Source organism: Macaca fascicularis, chromosome 10 (assembly GCF_037993035.2).
Source record: "Macaca fascicularis isolate 582-1 chromosome 10, T2T-MFA8v1.1".
Classification (NCBI taxonomy): domain Eukaryota; kingdom Metazoa; phylum Chordata; class Mammalia; order Primates; family Cercopithecidae; genus Macaca; species Macaca fascicularis.
The window spans coordinates 87,037,787-87,051,133 of NC_088384.1; positions in this window are offsets into that span (position 1 = coordinate 87,037,787).

The window sequence follows — 13,347 nt, forward strand, 5'->3', positions numbered from 1 at the left end:
TTTTTTGCTGGGCGCGGTGGTTCACGCCTATAATCCCAGCACTTTGGGAGGCTGAGGCGGGCGGATCACCTAAGGTTGGGAGTTCGAGACCAGCCTGACCAACATGATGAAACCCTGCCTCTACTAAAAATACAAAAATTAGCCGTGTGTGGTGGCCAGCACCTGTAGTCCCAGCTACACGGGAGGCTGAGGCAGGAGAATTGCTTGAACGTGAGAGGCAGAGGTTGCAGTGAGCCAAGATCGTGCCACTGCACTCCAGCCTGGGCAACAGAGCGAGACTCCATCTCAAAAAAACAAAACAAAACAAAAAACCATTTTTCATGCTAATGTCTTCAAAATCTAGTGTAGGCTGAATGTAGTGGGTCATGGTTGTAATCCCAGCACTTTGGGAGGCTGACGTGGGAAGATTGCTTGAAGCCAGCAGTTCAAGGCCAACCTGGGCAAAGCAGTGAGATCTCATCTCTACAAAAAATTTAAAAAGTTAGCCAGGTATGATGATGCATGTCTGTAGTGCTAGCTACTCTGGAGGCTGAGGCAAGAGGATGCTTTAGTCCAGGAGTTCAGAGGCTGCGGTGAGCTATGATCGCATCATTGCACTCCAGGCTGGATGACAGAGTGAGATCCTGTCTCTAAAACAAAAGAAAACAAAATCTGTTGTTTATTTTATGCTTAGTTTGTACACAAATGAGTGTGAAAGCTACACTGCCAATGGTTAAAGTGAAATGTAGTCCTACCAAAACAATTAAATTGTATTTAATAGATAAAAATATTTTACCTGCTTTGGTTTTAAATTTAAAATTCAAGGCCGGGCGCGGTGGCTCAAGCCTGTAATCCCAGCACTTTGGGAGGCCGAGACGGGCGGATCACGAGGTCAGGAGATCGAGACCATCCTGGCTAATACAATGAAACCCCGTCTCCACTAAAAATACAAAAAAATTAGCCGGGCGTGGTGGCGGCGCCTGTAGTCCCAGCTACTCGGGAGGCTGAGGCAGGAGAATGGCGGGAACCCGGGAGGCGGAGCTTGCAGTGAGCCAAGATCACGCCACTGCACTCCAGCCTAGGCAACAGAGCGAGACTCCGCCTCAAAAAAAAAATAAATAAAAAATAAAATAAAATAAATAAATAAATAAAATTCAGCCAGGTACGGTGGCTCGCACCTGTAATCCCAGCACTTTGGTAGGCCGAGGCAGGTGGATCACTTGAGGTCAGTAGCTCGAGACCATCCTTGGCCAACATAGTGAAACCCTGTCTCTACTAAAAATACAAAAATTCGCCAGGCATGCTGGCACACACCTGTAATCCCAGCTACTTGGGATGTTGAGGCAGGAGAATCACTTGACCCTGGAAGGTGGAGGTTGCAGTAAGCTGAGATCATGACCTGCACTCTGACCTGGGCGACAGAGGGAGACTCCATCTCAAAAAAATAAATTAATTAATTTAATTAAATTAAAATATTCAATAAAATAAAAAAATTCTCAGTCACACTAGCCACATTAGCCATACTTGAAGTGCTCAATAACCACATGTGGCAAATGGCTACTGCTATGGTTTAAATGTGTCCCCCAAATGTCATGTGCTGGAAACTTAATCCCCAATGTGGCAGTATTGAGTGGTTGGGACATTTAAGAAGTGATTGGATCGTGAAGCCTCTGCCCTCATGACTGGACTAACCCACTCGTGGATTAATGGATCTGTGGGTCATCACAGGAGGAGAGTTGGTGGCTTTATAAGAAGAGGAAGAGAGGCCGGGCGCGGTGGCTCAAGCCTGTAATCCCAGCACTTTGGGAGGCCGAGGCGGGCGGATCACAAGGTCAGGAGATCGAGACCACAGTGAAACCCCGTCTCTACTAAAAATACAAAAAATTAGCCGGGCGCGGTGGCGGGCGCCTGTAGTCCCAGCTACTCAGGAGGCTGAGGCAGGAGAATGGCGGGAACCCGGGAGGCGGAGCTTGCAGTGAGCCGAGATCGCGCCACTGCACTCCAGCCTGGGCAACAGCGTGAGACTCCATCTCAAAAAAAAAAAAAAAAAGAAGAGGAAGAGAGACCAAAGCATAGCATGTCAGCACGCCCAGTCCCCTCGCCATGCTATGCCCTGTGCCACCTCCAGACACTTCAGAGAGTCCCCACCAGGAATAAGGTCCTCACCAGAAGTGTCCCCTTGGTCTTGGACTTCCCATCCTCCATAGCTGTAAGGAATAAATTCCTTTTCTTTCAAAATTGTTCAGTTTCAGGCATTCTGTTATAAGCAACAGAAAACAGACTAAAACCACTACATATTGAGCAGTACGACCCTGTACCAAGAATTCCTAACACATGGTCCAGGGGTGCAACAGAGGCGAAGAGTCTAGGTAGGCTGGAGTTTGACTCCTAGATCTACACCATAAACACCAAATAGCCTCAAGCCTTGGTTTCTGCATCTATAAAATGGAATTAATTATACCTCCCTTGCATTGCAGTCATAAGGATTAAATGAATTGAGGCTGCCTCATGTCATAGTTGTACCACATTTCTTGGGTTCAAAACCACATCTATTTTGGGCAAGTTGCTTCAGCTCTTTGTACTTCAGTTTTCCCATCTGTAAAATGGGGATAACAATAGTTTCTACCTCACTGGTTTGCATGAGAATTAAATGACAATATTTGTGAAGTGCCTGGAATATAAATGCTATACAATCATTTGTTCAGAAGCGAGAAAGAAAATGGTGACCAATCCCCCCAAAATTAAATGCAGAAATATACTCTTTTCTGGAGAGAGAGTCAGGCTTTTATGAATTTCTTTCTCCAGGCTCAGAACATCTTTCTACTCAGGTTTCTGAGCCCAGAAAGCTGCTTTTCTCTTTGCTATAGTTTTGTGTTTTTTTTTGAGACAGTGTCTCCCTGTGCCGCCCAGGCTGGAGGGAAGTGGCATGTGATCTTGGCTCACTGCAACCTCCGCCTCTGGGTTCCAGCATTTCTCCTGCCTCAGCTCCCTAAGTAGCTGGCATTACAGGTGTGCACCACCACACCCCACTAATGCTTTTGTAGTTTTGGTAGAGACGGAGTTTCACCAAGTTGGCCACGCTGGTCTCGAACTCCTGACCTTAAATGATCCACCCACCTCGGCCTCCTAAAGTGCTGGGATTATAGGCGTGAGCCACTGCGCCCAGCCTCTTTCCTATAGTTCTGATGAGTTCCGTCTCTGACTCCCAGCACTGGGATGAGAAGTTCAGAGGGCTGTGCTCTGAGGAAGAAAAGGATGTGGGGCCCACAGCAATGATATGAGCCATGCCCGACTCCTTCCATTCCACGTGGGTGTCCCTAATGACTGCCATATGCCTAAAATTCCACCATAGGTGTCCTTGAAACTTTTCATCTTCATACATTTCCCCCACAAAAGTGACATGATGCCTTAGAACTTCTGGTTGTGTTCCAGGTCTGGCTGAAGCCACTGAGCCTGTGAGATTGTGGACCAGTCACCTCCCTTTGGGGGGCCTCAAATTTCTTATCTGTAAAATAAGAAGAAAGGCCGGGCGCGGTGGCTCAAGCCTGTAATCCCAGCACTTTGGGAGGCCGAGACGGGCAGATCACGAGGTCAGGAGATCGAGACCATCCTGGCTAACATGGTGAAACCCCGTCTTTACTAAAAAAATACAAAAAAATAGCTGGGCGAGGTGGCAGGCGCCTGTAGTCCCAGCTACTCGGGAGGCTGAGGCTGGAGAATGGCGAAAACCCGGGAGGCGGAGCTTGCAGTGAGCTGAGATCTGGCCACTGCACTCCAGCCTGGGCAACAGAGCTAGACTCTGTCTCAAAAAAAAATAAAAAATAAAAAAATAAGAAGAGAAAGTTGGAGTAGGTCAGTGTTTTCTGAAATATACTATGTACAACAATGGCTGAGTGCCAGAGGGTTTTAGGGTCTCCAGATTCTGTATGAAATAACATTGAATCATAATTGTGATACACTTATACCCTTTCAATTTTCTTCATGTTTCTCCAAGGACTCAGGGAGAAAGTCTCATTTAACAGCTTCTATTTATTTTATTATTATTATTTTTGAGATGGAGTCTGGCTCTATTGCCAGGATGGAGTACAGTGGTGTCTCGGCTCACTGCAGTCTTCGCTTCCCAGGTTCAAGCAATTCTCTTACCTCAGCCTCCCGAGTAGCTGGGAATACAGGCGTGCAACACCACACCCAGCTAATTTTTGTATTTTTACTAGAGACGGGGTTTCACCATGTTGGCCAGGATGGTCTTGATCTCCTGACCACGTGATCCTCCCACCATGGCCTCCAAAAGTGCTGGGATTACAGGCATGAGCCATTGCGCCCGGCCAACAGCTCTATGTTTTTTTTTTTTTTTTTTTTTTTGAGACAGAGTCTTGCTCTTGCTCTGTCACCCAAGGTGGAGTGCAGTGGTGTGATCTCAGCTCACTGCAACCTCTGACTCCTGGGTTCAAGCGATTCTTCTGCCTCAGCCTCCCAAGTAGCTGGGATTACAGGCATGTGCCACCACGCCTGGTTAATTTTTTTTTTTTTTTTTTGGTATTTTTAGTAGAGACGGGGTTTCACTGTGTTAGCCAGGATGATCTCGATCTCCTGACCTTGTGATCTACCCGCCTCGGCCTCCCAAAGTGCTGGGATTACAGGCATGAGCCACCATGCCTAACAGCTTCTATGTTTTTTAACACCTCTCTTGTTAAGAATGAGAGAGCAGGGTTTAGCTTGGAGCTTTCAGCAAGAAACAGGATTTAGCTGGAATGGAATAACTTGGTCTGCTTTTTTTTTTGTATTTAATTTTATGCTTACCTCTTCTTTATGGCAAATCATATAGTTTTCTATTTGAGGTCAGTGATTTAAAATTTTCACGTTAAATAAATTTACATAAGTTTTTAAAAATGAGGTGGTTGCAGCCGAGTGCAGTGGCCCATGCCTGTAATCCCAGCATTTTGGGAGGCAGAGGCGAGTGGATCACCGGAGGTCAGGAGTTTGAGACCAGCCTGGTCAACATGGCAAAAACTCATCTCCACTAAAAATATAAAAATTAGCCAGACAGGGTGGCGTGCAGCTGTAGTCCCAGCTACTTGGGAGGCTGAGGTATGAGAATCGCTTGAACCCAGGAGGCAGAGATTGCAGTGAGCCGAGATCATACCACTGCACTTCAGCCTGGGTGACACAGCAAGACTCTGTCTAAATAATAATAATAATAAAAATAAATAAATAAAAGATGGACTGGTTGGAAGGAAAACATTATGGAACTAATATAAAAAATAAGTACATGGATTCAGACCAATCAACTAGGGGAAGACAGTGGGTGATTCAAGAATGGCAACTCCAGGCTATGATCCTCTCTGGGATCCCTTATCTAGGAGACTAGGCACCTCCCTTTCTAGAGGCCCCTGGGGGCTTTGCAGAAATCCCTCACCATCCAGATCATGCTAGGCTGGGCCTAAGGAGAGACAGGAAGGCCAGCCCGGTGGTTGTCCCAGGGACGGCCTGGGATTCTTCCTGAGAAAGTCTCATGCCGGTGGGTGGAGCATGGCCCTGTGTGAGGACCTCCCTTATGTCATCTTGTGTCATCCTCAAACTTCCCCCATGAAGCTGATGTTTTTATCCCTGGAGACAGATGAGGAAACTGGGGCTTAGAGCAGTGCCATCACTAGTTTAAGGAGGGAGGGAACAGTGGGATTCAGAGCCAGTTGGCCTGGCTCAAAATCCATATGGCCTCTTGTCCACTGTCTTGGACAAAGTCCTGGACAAAGTCACTTAGCTACTCTGAGACCCACAGCCGCATCTATAAAGTGGGATTCATGACAGTGTTTTCCTGTAGGGTTATTGAACTGCTTATTGTCACTGGGATTTTCTGTTCTTTCTCTCTCTCTCTCTCTCTTTCTCTCTCTCTTTCTTTCTTTCTTTCTTTCTTAGAAGGTCTCGCTCTGTTGCCCAGGCTGGAGTGTGGTAGGGTGATCATGACTCACTGTAGCCTCAACCTCCCAGGCTCAAGCGGTCCTCCCACCTCAGCTTCCTGTGTAGTTGGGATATGGGCACGCGCTACCATGCCTGGCCTGGGAACTGTTATTGGATTAAATGGAGGGTTAAATGGGCTAATACAAGTTAAGTTCACCGCTTAGGAGTGTTCCCAGCACATGGTAAGCACTGGAGGGTGAGTGGCTATTATTATTTCCAAGGCCCCAGGGCTGCTGCACCTCCTCTCCCAGCAGACACACCCTGTGAGAGCTGAGGATAAAGGGGGAGGTGGGGACACACTTCCTGAGAGTGGCCCCTGTGGAGCCTAGGCTGTGCCTTCCAGTGCTTCCTCACGTCAGCCTCGCCACAGCCCTGTGAGCTAAGGATGCATTTACGCCCACTTTGCACGTGAGCAAATCCGGTGTCAAAGAGTGAAAGTAACCTCCCCAGCATTACACAGCAAGCCAGTGGGGTGTTTTGAGACAGAGTCTCACTCTCACCGAGGAGTGCAGTGACGTGATCTCAGCTCACTGCAACCTCCGCCTCCTGGGTTCAAGAGATTTTTACGCTTCAGCCTCCTGAGTAGCTGGGATTACAGGCGTGCACCACCATGCCTGGCTCATTTTTGTATTTTTAGTAGAGACGGGGTTTTACCATGTTGGCCAGGCTGGTCTCAAACTCCTGACCGTAAGTGATCTGCCTGCCTCAGCCTCCCAAAGTGTTGGGATTACAGGTGTGAGCCACTGCTCCCGGCCTGGGATTTAAACCCAAGTCTGTGTGGTTCCAAAGTCCACGTCTTTCCACCATTTCAGGAGCCTCAACAAGATTGACGAGAGGTTCCTGGGGAAGTCCTGTGCCCTCCTCAAGGGTGAAGGGCTCTCTCTCTGTGTGGTGGAAAGAGCTAGATCGTAGTCATGGGCTGAAGACAGCTGGTCTGGTTCTGACCCTGCCTCTGACCTTGGGCAACTACAGGTCTCTCCCCAGGCTCAGGCATATAATTGCTGCTTTGAGTGTATAAAGGGTTAGGATCTCCGAACTTCTAGGATCCTGATTCTCTTTCTCGCCTCTCAGCTGGAGGAGGAGGGAGCCCCAGATCTGCCAGCTCCCAATGCTGGACTCATTGCTGAGTCACCTGACCTTCCTTCCTTCCTTCCTTCCTTCCTGCCTTCCTTTTGTCTGCAGGTCCTGAAGCCATCAGAGGCCAGAGAAGGAAGGGGATTATGTGTGTTCAGTCTGGATAACTGCCCAGCCCTTGCCTTTCTGAGAAAAGCTTGGGGGGTGGAGGTGGAACGCTGAAGCACTCAGCCAGTTGCATCAGAAAACCTTGCACAAGACGCCCTCCTGGGTCAAACACCCTGTCCCATAGTCCCCACCCCTACCCTGTCTCCTGGGGTGCCAGAGTGAGGACTGTTTGGCCTTGTGAGGGACACTGAGCCAGGCCAGGCTGTCAGGGAGTGATGGAGGAAGTTGAGGGATGGAGGAAGGCTTTGGGGCCAGTGCTGAGAGGGCTTAGGCTGCCTGGGTGATGGAACTTGAGCTGGAAGTTGCTCCTCAGGGCATTTAGATCCAACTCATCCACCTGGCTCCCCTCCGGAAGAAGAGGAGACAAGGCCAGTGCCCTGTACACTGACTGAGCCCAGATCCTTGACTCTGGTCCTGAGGTGAACCCTATTGCCTGAATTTGCACTTCAATCTGGCCTGAAACCTTGAATGTAGTCTGAGCCGTGATCGCTAAGCCCTGAGCCCTAGCCACAGCTAACCCTGACCCAGGCCCCATACTGAACACTGTCTTGGTCGTTCACTGGGCAGCCATCTTTTCCCCACATGATCCATAAACTGAATTTGAATTCTAACTCCTGATTTAGTTATAATCCTGGAGACAAATTTAACTCTAATCCATCATGTGTGACCCCAGCCCCAGATAAACCCCAACTTTAGCCCCAGATACCCTGGACATAGATTCTCTCTCTAGTCTCAACAGGGCAGTGCTCCGGCACAGGCATCAAGAGCTTGGCACCTGCTCCCCTCCCCTCTGGCCTGCTCCCCACCCCTCCCCAGGTCGAGGAAGGCTGAGGGGCTGGGTTGAACATGAGGCAGCCCCCTGACCAGCCTGACTGTTACTCAGCAGGGTCGGGGCTGGAGGTGGAGTCAGGCAGGACCACTGGGGATAGGCCAGGCAGGTGCTGAGTCAGGGCAGGGAGAGAGGGGACAGTCTCTGAGAGCAGAGCTGGTCTGGTAATGTGGGATGTGCATGTGGTCTGAAAGGCCCTTTAAGGCAGGTAGCCCCAATCCTATCCATCCCCATCTACCCATTTATTGTCCATTTTTCCATCACTTATCCATATTATTCTCTCCCAGAGCATCCTGTTCTTTTCCACCAGAACACTCACTATAATTGGAATTATGCATGCATTTGTTATTTGTTTAGTGTCTGCCTCCCCCACTGAACTACAGGCTCCCTTAGGACAGGCATCTTGCCTGTGGCTCACCAGTGTCTCTAGCACCTCATACAGTGCCTGGCACACAGCAAGTGGTCAGTAAATAGTAGCTGAAGGGATTATATCCCTCCACCCATCTATTCATTCCTTTTCCATCTATGAATTATTCTTTCATAACACATTCCCACCATCTAGCCATTCGAATTGCTCGCTGTTCTTTCATCTACGTTCCGTTGGACAAGCATCCATCCATCCACCTACATAGCTTTCCCATATCAATCCATGCTATTTATACATTCATCCGTTTCTTCGACAAATATTTACTGAGTACCTACTACTTGCCAGACAACATTCCAAAGGCTGGCGATACTACAGTGAAAATAACAGACAAAAGTGGTGCTTACATCCCATTAGAAGGAAATGTGCAGCCAGGCACAGTGGCTCACACCTGCAATCCCAGTACTTTGGGAGGCTGAGGCGGGAGGATCACTTGAGCCCAGGAGTTTGAGACTAGCTTAGGCAACATGGTGAAACCTCATCTCTACAAAAAAATACAAAAATTAGCCAGGCATGGTGGTGAGTGCCTGTAGTCCCACCTACTCAGGAGGCAGAGGTGGGAGGACGGCTTGAGCCACGTAGGCCAAGATTTCAGTGAGCTGAGATCACGCTGTTGCACTCCAAACTGGGCAAGAGAGTGAGACCCTGTCTCAAAAAAAAAAAAAGAAAGAAACATGCAAGAAATAATTACCATAATAAATACATTATAGCATATTTTAGAGGGTGATGAATGCAAGAGGAAAAAAGAGTAAGTACAGAGGATGAGGACTGTTGGGTGGGCGGACAGTGGCTGTACTGAGTGGAGTGTTCCAGTGGATGCCCTGAGACTATCTGAAGGGCAAATTGTTCAGGAAGAGGAACAGCTCATGCAAAAGCTCTGTGGGGAAGCTGACTAGCTGACTGGTGTGCCATCAGAGAAGGTCAATGTGGCTGGAGTGCAGCAAGTGACAGGGGGGCAGCGGCAGATGAGGTCAGAGAGGTAAAGGGAGTTCAGATAATCTGGAGACTTGGAGGCCTTTGAAAGGATGCTCGGAGTCATGGGGAGGCAGGGGAGGGTTTAAGGAGAGGAGGGAAATGATCTCACTTACCTTTTTTTTTTTTTTTTGAGATGGAGTCTCGCTCCCATCATGCAGGCTGGAGTATAGTGGCGCGATCTAGGCTCACTGCAACCTCCACCTCCTGGGTTCAAGCAATCCTTCTTCCTCAGCCTCCTGAGTAGCTGGGATTACAGACGTGCACCACTACGCTCGGCTAATTTTTGTATTTTTAGTAGAGACAGGGCTTCATCGTGTTGACCAGGCTGGTCTCGAACTCCTGACCTCAGGTGATCCACCCATCTCAGCCTCCCAAAGTGCTAAGATTACAGGCGTGAGCCACCATGCCCAGCCTTTTTTTTTTTTTCTTCTTTTTTTTAACATAGAGACAGGGTCTTGCCACATTGCCCAGGTGAGTCTCAAACTCCTGCACCTGAGTGATCCTCCTTCCTCGGCCTCCCAAAGCACTAGGATTATAGGCATGAGCTACCATGCCCAGCCTTGACTTACTTTTAAAATAAAATCATTTAGGGATCTGTACTTGGAATAGACTGAATGAGGCAAGGACAGGAAGACAAGGGAGCAGATGTTGCAATAATTCTGTTAAACTCCAGTGGCTCAGAGCAGGGCAGTGGCCGTGCTAGGGGTGAGATGTGATTGGATTCTGGGTGTATTTTTTTTTTTTTTTTTTGGAACAGAGTTTCACTCTTGTTGCCCAGGCTGGAGTGCAATAGCACAATCTCGGCTCACTGCAACCTCCGTCTCCCAGGTTCAACTGATTCTCCTGCCTTAGCCTCCTAAGTAGCTGAGATTACAGGCATGCACCACCACGCCCGGCTAATTTTTTTATTTAGTAGAGAAGGAGTTTTGCCATGTTGGTCAGGCTAGTCTCAAACTCCTGACCTCAGGTGATCCACCCACCTCGGCCTCCCAACGTGCTGGGATTACAGGCGTGTGCCACTGCGCCTGGCCCGGATTCTGGGTATATTTTAAAGGTGGAGTCAACAGGTCTAGATGTGGAGTGTGAGGGAAAAGGAGGTGTCAAGGTGCTGCCAAGGTTTCTTGGCCTGAACAGTGACAGGTATGGAACTGCCATCAAATGAGATGGAGTGAGGTGTCTGGGGGAAGCCCAGGTTCAGCTTTGGTTCTGTGGAGTCTGTGATGGCTTTTAGACACCCTCGAGGAGACATCAGGTAGGTATTTGAATGTATGGGCTGGAGTTCAGGGGAGACGTATGGGCTGAGGATACAGTGTTGGGAGTCATAGACGTGAGACTGGATGAGAGCTCCAGGGACCGAGTCCTGACTGCTCCAACAGGAATGGGAGAAGCAGGGAGCCTGAGAAGGAGGAAAGCCAGCAGAGAGTGGAGGCCTGGCCACCAAGTGAAGAGAAGTACATCAAGGGGCAGGGAGTGGTCAGCTGTGTCAAACTGTTGATCGGTTAAGAAGATGAAGAATGAGCCGGGCGCAGTGGCTCATACCTGTAATTCCAGCACTTTTGGAGGCCAAGGCAGGTGGATCACGAGGTCAAGAGATTGAGACCATCCTGGCCAACATGGTGAAACGCCATCTCTACTGAAAATACAAAAATTAACTGGGCTTGGTGGCTTGTGCCTGAAGTCCCAGCTACTTGGGAGGCTGAGGCAGGAGAATCGCTTGAACCCAGGAGGCAGAGGTTGCAGTGAACCAAGATCGTGCCACTGTACTCCAGCCCGGATGACACAGCAAGACTCTGTCTCAAAGGAAAAAAAAAAAAAAAGATGAAGAATGAGAACTGAGCATTGGATTTAGCAGTGTGGTGAAATTGACAAAAGCAGTTTCAATTGGGGAAGTGACAGGTAGAAGCATGATTGGAATGGAGTTAAGAGACAAGAGGCCCTGGTGTGGTGGCTCACACCTGCAGTCCCAGCACTTTGGGAGGCTGAGGTGGATGGATCACTTGAGCCTGGGAGTTCAAAACCAGCCTGGGCAACATGGCAAAACCCAGTCTCTACAAAAAATACAAAAATTAGCCAGGCGTGGTAGTGCATACCTGTAGTCCCAGCTACTTGGGAGGCTGAGGTGGGAAGATCGTTTGAGCCCAGGAGGTTGAGGCTGCAGTGAGCCACGATCACGCCACTGCACTCCAGCCTGGGTGAGAGAGCAGATCCTGTCTCAGAGGGAGAGAGATAGAGAAGAGAAATTAAAAACAGTGAGGATAGACAATTTTCTCCAAGACCTTTTCTGCAAAGGGGAGAAAAAATAGGGTGGTAGCTGTGGGGAGGGCTTAGGATTGAGTAAAGGCTGTTGTCTTAAAGACCCACCCCATGAATCTATTCAATCACCATGTACCTGTACCTGACCATCCTTACCGTGCATCTGACCCACCATCCGTTCCTCATCCGTAAGCTGAATCTGTCCAGAACTCCTATAGGGTACCACCTCCCACGCCAGACACTGCAGTGGGGCATGGAGGGCAAGAAACGGACAAGCCCAGACTCTGGCCCAGAGTAGGTAACTCAGTTTAGGTGAACTGAATGAATTACAGAGCAAGAAGACACTGTGCCTGCCCCTCCAGCGGGAGAGACCGAGTGTCAGTGCTGGAGAGCATTGTCTAGTACAAGCCAGGGCTGTGGGTGTCTTGCCTGAGGTCACTTAGGGTCAGTGATGGAATCAGGACTCACGCCCAGGCCTGCTGTCTTGGGAGACAGATGATCTCTTCCAGGGAGAGTTCCATGGGGACAGAACTTAGCTGAGGGCAAGGAGTGTGTAGGAGTATGTGGCACTTTTGAGCAGACTTTTTTTTTTTTTTTTTTTTTTTTGAGACAGAGTTTCACTTCTGTTGCCCAGGCTGGAGTGCAATGGCGCGATCTCGGCTCACTGCAGCCTCCACCTCCCGGGTTCAAGCGATTCTTCTGCCTCCGCCTCCTGAGTAGCTGAGATTACAGGCATGCGCCACCATGCCCGGCTAATTATTTTGTATTTTTAGTAGAGACGGGGTTTCCTCAAAATTCAAAGGCACAGAAGGGTAATACTTGAGAAGTCTCCCTCCCATTCCTATCCGCATCTCTTAGTTCGTCTTCCTGGGGTCAAGCCATTTTCTTGTGTTTCCTTCAAGACATAAAATATGACTATTTATTGTCACTTTTTTACACAGACGGGAGCACACTCCATGTTCTTCAGATTGCCTTTTTCCTTCCTATTTAACAATTTATCTTGGGGACTCTTCCATATCAGAAAGTTCAGAAAGACCTGCCTGGTCAGTTTTTACAGCTTGGTCCTATTCCATGGTTAGGAATGTACTGGTTTATTTAAACCATCCCTTGTCAATGAACATTTAATTATTTCCAGTCTTTTGCTATAACAAAAAATGCTGCAATGTTCATACATGGGGTTGTAGAGAGAAGTTCTGAGCTAATTTCCTTTAATTAGCTAGAATCTTTAATTACCTAGAATCTTTCTTTCTTTCCCTCTTTCTTTCTTTTCCATTTCTTTTTTCTTTTTTTCTTTTTTTTTTTTTTGAGACAGTTTTGCTCTTGTTGCCTAGGCTGGAGTGCAATGGCGCGATCTCAGCTCACTGCAACCTCGGCCTGGGAGGCAGGGATTACAGGCGTGAGCCACCACGCCCTGCCTAGAAGAAGAGTTTCTAGGCACAGTCAAATATTTGTGCATTTGCACTTTTAATAGAGATCTCTGGCTCCTCCTCTATAGAGATTGTTATCAGTCTACCTCCTGCCAGCAAAGGATGTGAGTACCTGTTTCCCAGAACTACAACAGCACTGGGTGTTACCAAAATTTTTGATTCTTACCAAACTGATTTAGAAAAATGTAATCCCAGCACTCTGGGAGACTGAGGTGGGTGGATCACCCGAGGTCAGGAGTTCGAGATCAGCCTGGCCAACA